Raw genomic sequence first — 15,628 nt, 5'->3', positions numbered from 1 at the left:
ACTTAAAATAATGGAAACTATATTTTACAAGCCAATTTTGGAAAATTTTACGAGATACTTTTCCATTCGGTATTCATTCAATACCATTCGATTATCATATTAATGAATACAAGATTTAACGTTAAAGCAATAAAACTATGGAATCATCTGTAAGAACGTAAATAAACACTTTAAAAAAAAAAAATCTTAAAAATCGATTACAAAGCATAATAGGATAACGTTCACGAGTGAAAAAAGAAGAAGAAGAAAAAAAGAATCGCAAGAAATTTATGCATATTTTCATCCGATTGGCAAAGTGGGTATCTCCGTGCACAGAATCGCGAAGATATTTCTTCCCGCGAAGTGTCTAAACAGTGAAGTGATAAAGCGATAAAGCGACGCCGAGTCTTCTCTTCTCTCGCGACAAAATTCCTTTATGCAAAATCCTTAATCCCTAACAACACGCGTGTAAGTAGAATCATCTTACGTTGAATATCGCGTGAACGTAGATTTTCTTAAGAAAAATAACTCTTTACGCAAACTCCATAACTCTACAAAATAACATGCGTGTAAAGTAGAATCGTAGAGATGCGAAGTTGTGAGAAAATGACTGCGCAAATACCATAACTCACAACGTAATAAAGTAACATGTAGAATCTAGAAATGTAAAATAGTATGAAAATTTTCTTTTTTACGCAATATCCGTAATTTTCCTGTAATGAAAAAGAAAAAAGAAGAAGAAGAAAAACGCTTGCACGTTGCATCGATCACTTCATGATGAAATTTCTTAACGATAAGTATAGTATATGATGTATAGAAACTTAAGAAAATTCATTCACACAAAACAATAATAATTAATAATTATATCCTCGATAATTGAATCAAAATCGATGATTGAGTCAAAATCTTTTCACGTTTATTTAATTTTTTTAATTATTAAATTACCTGTAATTAAAGTATACATTTTACATAGAATCTATATTTTATACAAAATCATTTACCTGGATACAAAAGTCACAAAAAAAAAGAAAATCTTTTATAAAAGAAATATATATTAAATTTCCGATAAACTTCCAATATCGTGTACACGAATATTTTCAAAATATAATTTTTACAAAATCCTTAACGATAAAGTAATGACTCATTCGTTATATACAATACAACAAATTGTATGAAAAAAAATATTGAATACTAAACATATAATAATATTACACCGTTCAATCCATTGTTTCAACAATAATAATACCGTTAAAAAACTCAACAAAATTTTATATCCCATGTATATTTATTGCACCATTGTGTCAACGGAAAAGCAATATGGCGCGCAAGATCGGGTAGAAGTAACAGAAGTGTCGACACGAAATTAAGGAAGCGGTAAGGAGAGGTAAGAAAGAATGAAACTGCAAAGATATACAAGCGCAGCTGGTCAATCGTGGCGCGTGTTGCAAGAGGCAATGGTGTTGCATGAAATTCCAATCTCGGCCGCGGCTCGACAACTCGCCAACGTCTCGGTCAGAGTTTCCGTCTCGTGGGGTAAGTAGGTGAGCATAAGTGGTGGGAATAGGCGAGGATGAAATGGAGCAAGACACGCATTGGCGCGTGTCGGGAGTGCCTTCTCGGCCTGTTACGTGGGCCTCTATGAGATACTTGGTGTTGTCCAAGTAACGTGCAACGTCGGTGGGTAGATACGACGTGCATGTGCAGGGTAATCTTGATCAAATCCGATCATGACAATCGTTACGTACGATTGCGAGTGTGTGTGTTTGCGAGTGTACGTGACATCTGTCATTAGAAATCGATTGGTAGTGATGAAATAATTAAGGTCATTCTCTCGTAGCAAGATGTAAATAAGCAATATGATTATAATTTCTTTTTTTTAATAATTTAAGAGGACATGAAAGATGAATTTGAATTGGTTTAAAAGTTTCTCCATTGTTGAAACAGTTATTTAGTTAGTTGTTAGAAAATGTGACTGATACTCCAGACTTCTCGAATTAATATTCAATGTAAATCGATTGTTCAAATAGAACATGTTGAATGTGAAAAAAGAAACTTGAAATTGTATGCAGTATATGTTAAATATTCAATATAAGAAGTAACGTATTATTAAAAAAGCATTTTTATACTTCTTGCTTGCTACATTATATAGCAAAGACAAATTGTCAAATTGTTTACGCTTGTCAACTTTCTCGTTTGACTTAATCTCTAGAACCATTCCTTAAATTTTCGAATACTTCTTACAATATATTTATATGACGATATCAGGTATATAACACGAGTATGAGACTCTACCTGAAACTTCTCGTGTCCCTCTGTCGCTCGCGATTTTAAACGTTGAATTAATAGAAAAATCGAGCTAATTTATTGGAGGATAAAAAGGAGACAAGCGTTTAGAAGGCAGACCCTTTTGTATCGATTGTGTTGGCACGCGAGCAAGAAATCCTCCGTGGCAGAATTACATCCGATTCTGGCGATAAAATTCATTACACGTTCGAGAGGAAACGTGTTCTCCGCGTTCTATCGCGGTTCGATCGATTTTTTTAAGAATTTTAACTCGCGAAACATATTGGAGATATAATTGAGCGATAATAGGAATCGTTTTTTATTGGTGGTAATAATAATTCAGCGCCAATTTGGATAATTTCTGGATAATTTGTGCTCATTAGATAGAGAATAGTTCCTCGAAACGATCGCATATATAATCCGATGTAGACGATTTGATAAGTTTGAATTTAGAGCTTTTCCAATAACTGAATTTTTTACCTAGTTAAATAAGAACATCTATTTATAATCCACTAAAAAAAAAAAAGAAAATAAAAATGCATCGTATTATTTCTTATGATACGAGATTGGAAGGATCAATACATCGAAACATGTTTGAATTTATCTAAGATCGAAACTTTACACAATAATCGGGATCCTTAAAACGATGTAATCGATCGTTCGAGCACGGACAGAGTACACATTGGGTACGCATAGACATTCGGTTTTTTTTATGTCGAGTGAAACGACTCGCCGAAAGATTTACATCTCGGCTCGGTCGACAACACACGTGCACACATGTTACACGCTCCCCGCGATCAATGAAAAATATAAAAGCTCGCGAGGAATTTATTCGCCGATAAAGGGGGATACTCCGTGGGCGAAGCGAGCAGTTAAGTTTTTCGGGGAAAAATTATAAGACGCGGGGGAGGGGGGGATAAATTATCCACGGTGCCTAGATAGAGTTGACGCGATTAAACTTATCATCCGCGAAAGTGTCGTAAATCACAGGAAACGCGTAGGATGTGACGAACGTTTAGATCTTTCTATGCACCATGTTTCTACGCCGTTTCTTAGGAATTGGGTGAAAATTAACGTCGTTTAGGGAAGGATAATAATGTTAGTGGATCGTCAATGTGCCGATATATTGATCGATATTAATTAAAAATTAAAATTATCTGCTCGTAACTTTTAACTCGTGAAAGTAATTGCAAAAAAAATCCATAGTTAATTTAATAATCTTATTAAATTACTTATAAAAAAAAAGTAAGAACGTTTTCGGTAATCGAGAAACTAAATCTCAATAATCATAAATAATACTAGACAATGAAAAAGTAACTAGGAACGAAACTAGAAATAAGTCACCTTAGTCGTACCTTAATCCTTCTCGTGTTATTTCGCAAAACTGTTCGTGCGTATACGTTTTACATCTGGAAAAAAAGATGTTCAGCTAGGAACGTGTTCATATCCATCCTAATAGAAGAACGATAGCGGTTACCTTTTCCATGATGTATCGCGGCTTAATTGAACCTCCTCTAAACGAGAATTAAGCGACAAGCGCTGGCGTGTGCTCTGAAAGGATGAGAGAGACTACGTGCCAGGCCGTGGCATCGATAAATTTCAGACTACCTACATACATACATATATATATATATCTATATACATATATAAATGTTGGTGGTAACTACGAGCGCAAGCCAAACCGGTCGGCACGCGCTTCGACCATCCGCTATCGAAGCACACGGTGCATGCACCAAAGAAAGGAGCCACTCTCCTCGTTCGTTCCCTTCTTTCGCCTTCTTTTCTTTTTTCCCTCCTTTTTTTTTCCTTTCCTTTCTCCTTCTTTTATCTCGTGCCCACCTTCCTGCTCTCCGCGTCAACCTTTTTCTTTCTTTCTTCTTTTTCTTTTTTTTTTTTCCTTTACTCGCGCAACCGTACACGGGATAATCGACGGGGCAATGAATACACGAACGCCTCTTCGTTTCTTTCGCGTTACACCTTCGGTGACATTACCTCCTTCCTTCGTGTTCAACTTTTTGCCACGTCTTCCTTTCACGGTCCGTTGACATTTTGAATTTGCCGCCTCTTTCGTGCGTGACGTATTCGCGCGGATGCACGTGCGATATTAAACGAATCGGACGTTTCTTTTTCTTTTTTTTTTCATTTATTTGGAAAAATTTGTGTTCCTAGGTGGAAAAATAACGTACTTTAAAACGAGTAGCGAATTTTTATTCATTCAAAAATATTCTATCGTAATTCTTACAGATGGCCAAAAATTGAAGTAACTCGTTGAACTATCATGTTGAACTTCGCCGCTCATCAACGAAAATTGCTTTTGCCCGATTACCTTTGCTAAAGAAACGTTTATAATCCTGCATGATCGTCGTCGGTTTACAACCTTCCTCGCGATCATACTTTACACGCGACACCTTCCCATCCACTTCTTCTTCTCTCCACTTCTCTTCCACTTCTCCCTCCCTTCCTCCCTTCTTCACCTTCATTACATCACATCCTTTCTGACGTGCCCACGATGAACTAAGAAGGCTTCATCTATCTCAAGAGTTGGAAACACCGACGCTTATTAAACTCCGTAATAACTGCCATTCCATCACCGATCCTCGATCAAACGAATCCAACGAGTATCAGCCGCAAAACTGGCGGATGTAGGTCAGCGCGAAAGCTCTGGTAACAGGAAGCTCTGTCAGTCAAGGATGAACGGATCCTGGTGATCGTAAAAAACAAGGAATCGATGGACGAAACAATCCTCGTTGGACGCTCTCTAGAGACTATGAAGCTTAAATAGAAATATTCGATTCGATTCTTCAAATGTTATATTTTTAGATATAATTGTATTGATTTTTGTAGAATGAAATTTTTGATTATATCCTCGATTTAATTTCTCGTTGTGTGTACGATATATTTGGCTCTGGATTTTTTAAGGGACGAGCATTTGTTTTTATATTGTTATTTGATTGCAGAATTAAGGAAATGAAAATTCTTATCGAAGAGGAAATTTAATGCCGTTTCTGAAGACTTTCTATCCTTACGTTTAATATTCAATATTACGCAAGATTATAATCTTAAGGCAAGATTTTCAGCAACTGATTTCAATAATTTTCTGATAATAAAATTATATACAATTTAAAAATGAAAATTAAAAATTTTAAATATTATCTTAAGGAATGCAATTAAAGAATGCATAAATATGTATTGACACAAGAGTTTTAGAGAATCGAAATTACATAATTATATTCTATGAATACATGAATATTGTATGTACAGACAGGCTTCTAGCTAAATGTATAATTCAGAATTTATTTGCACGAATTTATTTCCATCCGATGAATCATCCTAATGCATAAACAGATCACGTTCCACCACGTTTTTTACATTTTTATTAAAAAAACAAAACTGCAAGCAGTAAATGTCATCCAAATGTAAAAATTTATATGCATCGCAAATCGGTAGAAAATTGTCATTCGATCCGTATAAACCTCGTTCCTCCGATCATTCAAGTCGACAAAACAGTCGAGTTATCGACATCCCATCATCGTTATCGGATTAAACGCTGGAATATTTTGTTTTTCCTTTTTTTCTCTTCTGACAAACACCAACACTTTGTCTAAGATAATTCTTTTACATCCCAGATTCGATGTGAAAAGAATCCATTCTCCTCTTCTTCTATCTATCCAAAGATTTCGATCGATTTCGCGACTCGATTGATCGAATTTACGATTTATGATCTCGTTCCGTCACGCGATAATTTCAACGAGGAACAGAAGCGAGAAACCGTTCATAAAAAATCGCGTAAATCGCGCTCGTTTTCACGCGTCGCTGATCCACGGAAGAAAACATACAAAATACAAACAATTCAATCGTGTCGTTCTACTTTTCGCAAGAACAGAATTCACAAGAAAAAAATTCAACGTGACATTTTGCGAAGAAATCAAATTTTTCGATATTCACTACTTTCTAAATGTTTATCGATCTTCAATTAATTAAATGACAATAATACGAACTTTTAATGGAACATTTGAAGGTCTAAAAGATAGGAACCATTATTACATTTGATAATTGCAAAATATCCAAATCTTTTGCGATTATGAATTATTTATTTTGTTGTTACAATTAGTCAAAATTCGATTATTGGAAAAGTCTATTTAAATAATAAAACGAACATGGATCGCTTGATCTTAAAACCAGAATGAAACTAGAATGAAATTAAGCATATCGAAAATTGATCTCGATAATTATTTTTTTTTCTAGCTTACTCTTACATTGCTTCAACCTTTTCTTAAAAAAGAAAAAAATATCATTTTTCAATTCGAGCCACCATGTGAAACGTAAAATTCTCATCGCAGGATGGAAATTCAACGAGGAGGATACGTGACAGATTAGCAGAACTCGGTTTAAAGCGGGCGAGTGTTGGAGCTTAAATAACGACGCCGGTTCACACCGACTAATTTCTCTGAAAAGACGCTTACGACTGGTACCAGAATCGGCGAGGGTCGTTAACGTCTTTCCAACCCCGTTCCTCCTTTGTCGATGGTCGCGTGGCTCGTCCTGAAAATTTATGACTCTGTGAAACCGAGTAGCGGAATTGCTAGGATGAGGAGAGGAAGGGGGTGAACGAAATAATTTCGAGAGCGCGCAGACACAAGGGGGGTAACCTCTGTGGCGAAGCATTTCTGAAAAGCGATCGCGAGTGGCGATTACGGAGGAGGTGACGTAAGAAGTGGTGTGTAGTTAACAGTAATGGCGTTTTATTTGAACGCGTCTTTTACAACTTGGTGAAAGTGCCGGCCATTGTTTTCCGAGGATTTAGAGGAGGCTAATGAAGCTGTGATTGTATAGCGTGTTGAAATGATCGTTGTATACGAGCATGTTAATGAGGGATTATTTGAGGCCTCGTTGAAAACGAAATGGAGATTCTTTGCGAAGAAGTGTTGTTGAAGATATGTCAAATTAGTTTTGGAAAATAGTTGCTGGAACGTAATACCAATTGAAATGATTTTAAATTAAATCTTCTCGAGTGAAAGAAACTTGAAGAAGGAAATTATTCTTCCAAAGAAATAAAACTCAAAATCTGATTTCACGAAATTTAAAAAAAAAAGTATCGAAGCGTTAAAGATATAATTTCGAATATGAATCCGGGAATTTTAAAAATCGGACAAAAGGACTGGATTTGGCTTTAACTGAATAAATTCTCTTAAATAGCGCAAAGTATGCGATGTTTGGAATCCAACGCGGAACACGTGCACGAAAGCGAGCGGACGTAATTGGCAACAACAGATTGTTGATCGTAATCGGCACACAATCGAAACGTTCCTCGCGGTTAAAGCGGCTCTTGTACGAGAGCAGCTGTGAATCAAGAGCGAGGCAACTCTCGAGCAACGAGACCAGATGGTCCCAGATTGGTCGCCGCTGAAAATCGATGCAAACGAAACGCAAAGAGGAAGTTAATGAGCCACGGTTATTTGCGATGCGAAGCTCGCGTTTATAGATGAACGTTTATAGTCGTTTTACGAACACCAAGAGTCAATGAACAATGCAACCGTGATGGTGAACAGATGCAACGTAGCGCGGATAACTTTTTAAACGTTTGCCAAAAGAGGAGAGGTGTGCCACGATGCGCGAATTATTTCGTTAATTTGCAAATCGTTGTTCGTCAAAGGATACGTAAACGTGAGTGATAAATATTCTCTCAATGATAATAATTATTATTAAAAACTCGAATAATATGTACGTTTGATAACTCGAATTATTTATAAATATATAAAGGAAGAGGAATTGATAAAGAAAGAAAAGAAAAGAAAAGATGATGAAGAAGGATAGAATCTTGTAAGTGATCAAATATAAATAATTCAAACAACATGTATCGAGGAAAAATTTGTTGTAACAAATGTTTTTATCGAATTATATGAATAAATTAATTAATTGTTATTAACATTCATATAGAATTCATCTCCTTCTCTCTACTTTCTCTTCCTCGCCATCTTTATCATTCTATACTCAACAGAATTTCTTCGATACATGTTCCTTCGTGTTTAATTCTTTCATCTTCTTTTCTTTCTAAATATCTCTTATTTATCTTATACTTGTTAAAAAAAATTTTACATTCGTCTTTTTTATGTTACATTACAGTTTAACATTATTCAAGTTTGACGGATAAACTCCATTTTCATAGAGATATACATACATTCGAATAGAATCGTACAATTTCGAAATTTCATCGTGAAAAATCGAAAAAAAAAATCATAACTTGTCGAAATCGAGAGAAAACTTATAAATTCCTTTCAAGAATTATTATTTACTTAGCTTCAACTTCGCTGTTCTCGCTCGAATGAAAGCTTACACGACGTATTCCTCGCGATCAAGACCACCGCGTTTCTCTCCTCGAGCAGAAAAGAAGAAGAGAAAAAAAAAAAAGAAAGAAAGAAAAAGGAAGCGCACTGTTCCCTCGCGGTAGCCTCGTCAGAGAGAGGAGAAGTCCCGACTTCTGACCACGACGTATCCCCAGGCGTTTAAAATAATGCTATTCGCGAACGAAAATGAGGCATTTTCGAATTTGCATTCGCCGTGGCCTCGAGCCATCGGTGTCCTCACCGCTCCCGGACTCCGAGTACAGAGAACAGATACAGCCACGCGTGTAAGTACGTACGATTGATCTGCGCGACGAGTTGAACATCGCTCGCGTCTTTTCGTAATCGAAGCTTCCATTTTCTTTTGAATTTATACATTTTTATATATATTGCGATTTTGAGAATTTTTTTTTTTGGAAATTTTAATGCTCATACATTCGTAGATTCAGGATAATATAATATTCGCGGTAGGTGAAACAGGTTTTGGTTTTCAAACTTTTTTCTCTGTGTTGGTAAAAATATGATTTTGCGCAAACAATTTTCTGATCAAGAGATAAAATTAATGAAGTCACATTTTATAAGAAATACCATTTAACTCTGATTATTTTCAGAGTTTTACATCGTGAATAAATAATACAAGTTGAATTAGAATTGAGAATAAAAATGGGGGAAAAGGTTTGAGGTAAATAAAATTGAATAATTATTGGGTTATATTGGGATGAGTAATTTTGATTCGATATTAAGACAGGAAATGTATCGACTTGGCGAATAATTTGATCAAACGAGGAGAAATATCGAGAGATATTTATTCGAATATATGAGAGCGCGTTGTTTGTTCCACGTTTTTTTAATTCGATATGGTGCAACAAATATAATATTATTGTGATAATATCGATAATGGAATACGTAAACAAGCGCGAAAATACCGTTCTATTATGAAAGTTATTCAGCGGAAGGCCGGTAACGAAATCACGTAATGGAAATCCGTCAATTCCGTCCAATCAAATTAACATTGTACGATTTTATCAATTTACGTCGCAATCTCTCGTTATATTTCTCAATGCGCCCGCATACGCGCGTAAAGGGATTGTAACATCCAAACGGGCAGGAAACGAATGGACTATTAAATTCTCACGGTCGATTCTTCCGCGAGGTGGACAAGGAATCGCAATTAGCCCAAAATTTCGAACACGAAAACATTACACCATTCGTCGTGTAATATAATACTCGTTATCCCTTCGACTCGAATAAAGGCTATATAAATCCACGAAAAAGTATACAACGCGTTATTAACTGAAAGTCCATCTCAAAGACAATTGCGCATCCAATACAAAAAATTTATGATAAATCAATAATTACTGTTGCACTCCTCGATATTGGGCCTTGTGGTGAAACATAACCTATAAATTCTGCTGCTATTGATATTGACAAAATTAAAATTTGTATTCCTCTATTTAATTTAAATGAATTATTATAAAATAAAATAAGGCTTCATTTATATGAATAAATCGGAACAGTCATCTTGAATTTATATCTTTTACAATATTTTACGAGAAATTAAATGTAATATTTTTAAATAAATACGATACCAATGAAGCTGCGTGAAAAACGTAGAATAAAAAAAGTAAGGGAAAAAAAAAAAATTCATTTTTTTGCGATCGATCACTTTTCGAGAGGATTTTCACGTGGAACGGCACGTTTTGCGGAAACGCGTGCTCGATTGGCCGACAACAGGGGGAATTTGCATACCGCGATGCCCTCCGGTAATTCGACGACGTCCACGCAAACTTAACCGGCAGACTTCTAGTTTGCGACGTCGTACACGCGCTGAGGACACGCGCATGTCCTCAGAACGTGTTAGACCCTTTCTCACAGATGCCCCCGGGGTATACTCGTCTTGGCACACGTGCATGCGGCTGGTCACTTGAAGCGGGGTGCCTCGCCGTTGTGCACACAAGAGGACACAAAGCGGCCACGACCATCTTCTCTCGGTAATTGTAGGTCCACACTTGTTGTCCCCTGTTTGAGTATCGGTGTTACGAATACACCCTTCACAACATTTTGTAATTTTGTAATCGCCTGTATCTAGGAGCTAGGAACGCGTCAACGCATACAATTCGTTCGATAGTGATGGAGACAAGGGAGAATGGATCAAAAACAATTTCTTTTTTCTTAAGATTAAATTTATTTAAAGATAAATGAGAAAAAAGAGCGAAGTATCCTTCGAAACTTTGAGCGAAGATATGATGTATAGGCAAATTATATTTTACAATCTATTCGAATTGACATTTCTTTGTTAACTCCTTTCGAAAACTGTTCATATTGAAACTGATATTGTTCGAATGATAATGTCCACAATTCGCTTTAAAGTAAAGTATTGTCAACAAGCTCTTTCAAGACTTCATTTGCATTCTTTGTATCAAAGAATTTTTTTTTTCTTCCTAGCCCAAGCGCAATCTGAATATTAACCAACCTACTCGTTAATACACATTACGTGAAATTCCATTTTTTTTTTTTTTTTTTTTTCCTTTTTTCAGATTCTAATTTTATTACCAAGGATATCACCGCTCGTGTAAATACTTTCTTATTTCCTATCGTTCGCGCATCTCAAAGAAGTCATCTAGGAACATTAAAAACGTTCTTTAGCATCCGCCCCGCGGCTGAATGTTCATTATCCTAATGCACGACTTTGCTCCACGACTTTGTACGTATATTGATGACGCGCATTTAGACACCACCACTCGTACAGGCTTGCCTACCCACACACGCGTATAGAAAACAAGGACGGATTGATTTTTGCAATTGGAGGCGCCAACGCGACGGGACAGCTGTTACTGAAATCGTTCCCCGCGATGTTCTTTCACTTTCTCCGACCAGTTCTCTCCCTCTATTATTCGTAATTTATCGGTGAAGTGTACGCAGATATATAACTTGATGACTAACACAATCGAAACAAGAACAATTAGATTGATCGACGAAAATTTAAATGAAAATTAAAACCCTGTGTAAAATGATTCTTGCACGTCGTTTGTATTTTTAAAATTTTGTTCTATTTTTTTTAACAGATATATAGCTTATTTTAAGAATGGATGTAATATTATTTATATTATTTTGTAAAAGTGAATGAAACTGTTTCAAGCTTTGATTTTTTTTTATAGCGATAAAATAGAGGTTTTTAAAAAAGGAAAGTAAAATTATCAAAAAAAATTCCTCATTGAAGGTTTTGCTTTTGCTTTCTATCCAGATTTGAGGTTAAATACAAAGATACCGGTCGATTCATAAACGAGGATCGAAGAATGAGAAATTTTAAAGAAAGAACTGTTTCGGTCGATCGATCCTTTCTTACACAATTTTTGCGATCGATTTACCGTGCAATTATGATCAAAGTTAATTACAAGTACGCTCATACGCGTATCTATATTAATGGAATTTGCATATGCTAATCGATCGCCCACAGGCATCCAAAGGTCGATCTCCGTTATTGGCGCTTCTAGAGCGCTTCTTCGATCGATTTCTTTCGGTTCAATTTAAACGTTAATATTTAAAATATAAAAATTATTTGCACGGTATATTAAATATATATATATATATATCGATTATACGATTCTAGATATAATTATACGATTCTGATATGAAAAAAAAAGAAATATCGATAATGATTTATTTATTACGAGCAATTTGAATTTTCATCAGATGAAAGGACAAAGATAGTGTCACACAAATTAACAACTTAATAATCTCGAAATTTTTCGATATCGATTTTTCCGTTTGTTTTATATCACCCGATACATGATTCGTCGCATTTTGCTTCAAAACAGTTTATTTGCAATATTACATTTCCATATAACTACATAGCTACATTCCTGTTCACGATTTTATTATTTTATTTTCCACTTATTAGCCTACCATAAATCAATCTCTCAAAATACAAAAAAGCTTACCATATATACACATCCTTTCGAAATTTTACTCCACATAAAGACTCTCAACAGAGGATTAATTAACCCGTTGAAAAAGTAACTGGTTAAAAATTTCGAATAAAGTAATTGCCTCAAGTAATTCCATTTACCCGTAGCTATTATAATCGGCCCGCTTCTCGTATAATCTCAGGCCGTTACAATTATTATCGAACGATAAATTATCGAAGTAAACTTTCACTCAAGCAACTTCGATTATTAAATCGTTCCTCTGACTCGTAAACAGAGATCATCGTTCAAATATACAAATTTCCCCCTCCATCCAGTTCATTCCCCCACCACCAGTTTTCTTTCGATCGAGAGGATCGGCCGAAAAGACGTCCAGAAAACGAAAAACGGCACGACTCGTGCCCCGTGCGACGAAGAAAAGAGGAAGAGAAAGAGAGAGGAGAGGAAGCGGAGGTGGATAAGGCAGGCGAAAGAGGGAGGCAGAAGGTGGAAAGAGAGAACCAGTCCCCTTACCTTCGTCGTCCCCTTGCATCGACGACGTCGCGGCAACTCTCGGCACAGGCTGAAAATAAATATCGCCGCGGCGACGAGAACGTTCTTTGCCTCTCGAGTTTCGTGGTTGATGGTGCACACTCCTCGGCCTGCTGGGTTCCTTTAATACCTCCTCCCTTCCTCGACTGTTGCACGGTCTCGTATTTATCGGTGTTTATACGGCGGAGGTTAACGTTGCGGGGACCGGTGTAATGATTTATGCCGCAGAGGGAAAGAGAGGGGAGGGGGGAGAGAAGTGGAACGAGAGCTCGAACGCGCACATCGAGGGGGTGATGTTGCTCCGTTGATTTAAGATTGCGGTATCCTTGATGCGCTCGTCTCTCTGACGTTGCTGTGGGAAAAAGATTTCGAGATGTCGACATGGTAATCGAGGATTCCTGTTACGAGTTGAAAATTAGAGGATTGTTTAGAGGGATAAAAGCGTCTCAATCGATGGAAATTTGAATAACATTGGAAAAATGTACGTATATTCTTGTATTTGATTTGAAATTATGATCTGATAGATTGTCGGGAAAGAAATGGAGGGACGTGGAATTTATTATTATTATTATTCGCATTAATGGAGATTTATTTAAGTTTAACTCGAACGATTTTATAAATGGGATGTTTAAAAACCTCTGATAAGCAAATTCTTGAATAAATATACGATGAAGTGGATGTAAGATTGTTTGTATTGTAGGAATTATCTGATCGTGTGGAGCGGTGGCTGTGGAGAGAACGTGGTGTTTGGATCGATTGAGAATTAAACGGCTTAAAAGAAAACGCGAAGCGCATTGAAAAACAGAAGAGAATTCGTGTACATTGGTGCGTGGGTTGCACACGATAAATCAATGTTACCTGTTAAGCCAGCAGTAATATTTTAAAAACGTCAATGGAACATGATCAATCGCGAAATGTGCAGGAAATACCAGCCGCCTCGGTGTCGCGAAAAATCGAAGAAGAAAAGTGAAATGCGTGAAAGAATTAATATCATCGAATATCAGCTGGGAATGTGTATTTGAAAAACGAGTTGTTAAATTAATTGTATCGAATTAACGAGAAAAGTAATTATGTAGACAGTTAATTATGTAGAAAAACGAATATCCAGATATCCAGGCGTGCAACGTAACTCACAATCTCTGATAAGACGCAGTCCGAAACGGTAAACCTGATTTCACTCATAAATTCGTTCGCGTCGTGTTTCACGCTTTCAAATATCTCCAAACGTATTTCTAACCTGAATCCGAACAACGAAGCAAAATTATGCACGATCTACTTTATACCAGTCACAGTATCCTTATTTTCCAATAACACCGCTCTCCATATTTCATTTCCATCCAATTTTTGTCGTTACTAATATGAAAAATCACCATTTCACTCCCTTAATTTAACTAATCATCGTTATTACATAATATCCTTCTACGAATAGAATAAAAATCTCTCCTAAAAACTACCATTTTCGTTATTCGCTTACGGAAGAGAATAGTGAAATTAAATTTAAAAATTTCTCCACGCATGTGTTCCCTATTTTCTATTTCTATTTCACATTTTTACAAAAAATTTCCCGGCACTTTATTCTCGAAAGCGGCGGTTTCGTTAAAATATCGCGAAAACCGGAAGGATACCCGCGCAACGGGAAGGCGGGAGCCGTACTTTGGAACAAAGCCCAGGATCTCGGTGTGTACACAAGCTTGGAAATGAATCCAGCCTTTCCTCCCTCGGCAAACCATCGTCCACCAAAACCGTCCATCCTCCCTTCCACTTTTCTCCCATTCGTCGGACCAACCCCTGCCGGGGGGTTTCGCTTTCCCTCGTTAAACATTGTTTCTCCCTCCGGTTAATTGCCTTTATTAATACATATGGAAAATCCAAGGGAAGGATACCGTTCGAAAATCAAAAACCGAAAACAACGCAACGAGAAAGATTAGATCGTCGTCCTCGTCAGCGACCAACCACGAGGATCGATAAATTAAATCGAGCCGGTTGAAATGGCGCGCGACCTCGTTAGAGGGAAAGTTAGCCGCGCTAATGTCAGCGTGTGCACCGTTGTTTTGACTTCTAAATGGCGGCCGTAAACCGTGGTTGAATATATATACGTGGAGTGAATCGGCTGCGCCGGGTTATTATTCAGCCGGCTCGTTCCATTTTTATCGTGTAAGTAACGGAAATGAAAATTTTAAAAGGGGGAAAATATCGCGAGATACGCGGTCAAGCAATAAGCTTTACATTCGTTTCATGATCGACAAATTGGCGGCCTTTGAATGGCTGTGGTGTGAAAATCGGGTTCCATTTTTATCGTGTAAAAAAAAAATTGATTGAAAAATGAGACGAGAGTTAGTAATTGAGAATATTAATTTTGTCTCGTTTCTTTTTTTGTCTCTTTTAATATTTGTTTATGATTTAAAGATTAAGTAGCTATTCGTTGGTGTTGGTTCGTTCGATTTCTATTGTGCGAATGAAACAATGGGAAAAATTTTGGTTAATTTAAAAGGGGAAAAAAATTGAGGAATGAAATGGGAGACGCAATTAGTCATAAGAATATCCAAGTACGTTTTGTTCTTCTCTAAT

At 36.6% G+C, this 15,628-nt stretch overlaps 1 protein-coding gene across 5 annotated transcripts in view; it reads left to right on the top strand.

Moving 5' to 3' along the window:
* LOC411214 (BTB/POZ domain-containing protein kctd15-like) overlaps positions 1-15,628 on the top strand; it is a 36,705-nt gene that overhangs the window by 6,235 nt on the left and 14,842 nt on the right. The window contains exon 1 of one of the 5 annotated variants that reach the window (XM_026441965.1): positions 7,910-7,926. The exons of the other annotated variants lie outside the window; for them this stretch is intronic. The gene's annotated coding sequence lies outside the window, so the exon portion shown is untranslated. Of the gene's footprint in view, positions 1-7,909; positions 7,927-15,628 lie in introns of those variants that run through there. 5 annotated transcript variants of the gene reach the window in all.

This window comes from Apis mellifera, linkage group LG7, assembly GCF_003254395.2.
Source record: "Apis mellifera strain DH4 linkage group LG7, Amel_HAv3.1, whole genome shotgun sequence".
NCBI lineage: Eukaryota > Metazoa > Arthropoda > Insecta > Hymenoptera > Apidae > Apis > Apis mellifera.
The sequence above is the reverse complement of the archived record's forward strand: the minus strand, read 5'-3'. Positions and strand labels throughout refer to the sequence as shown.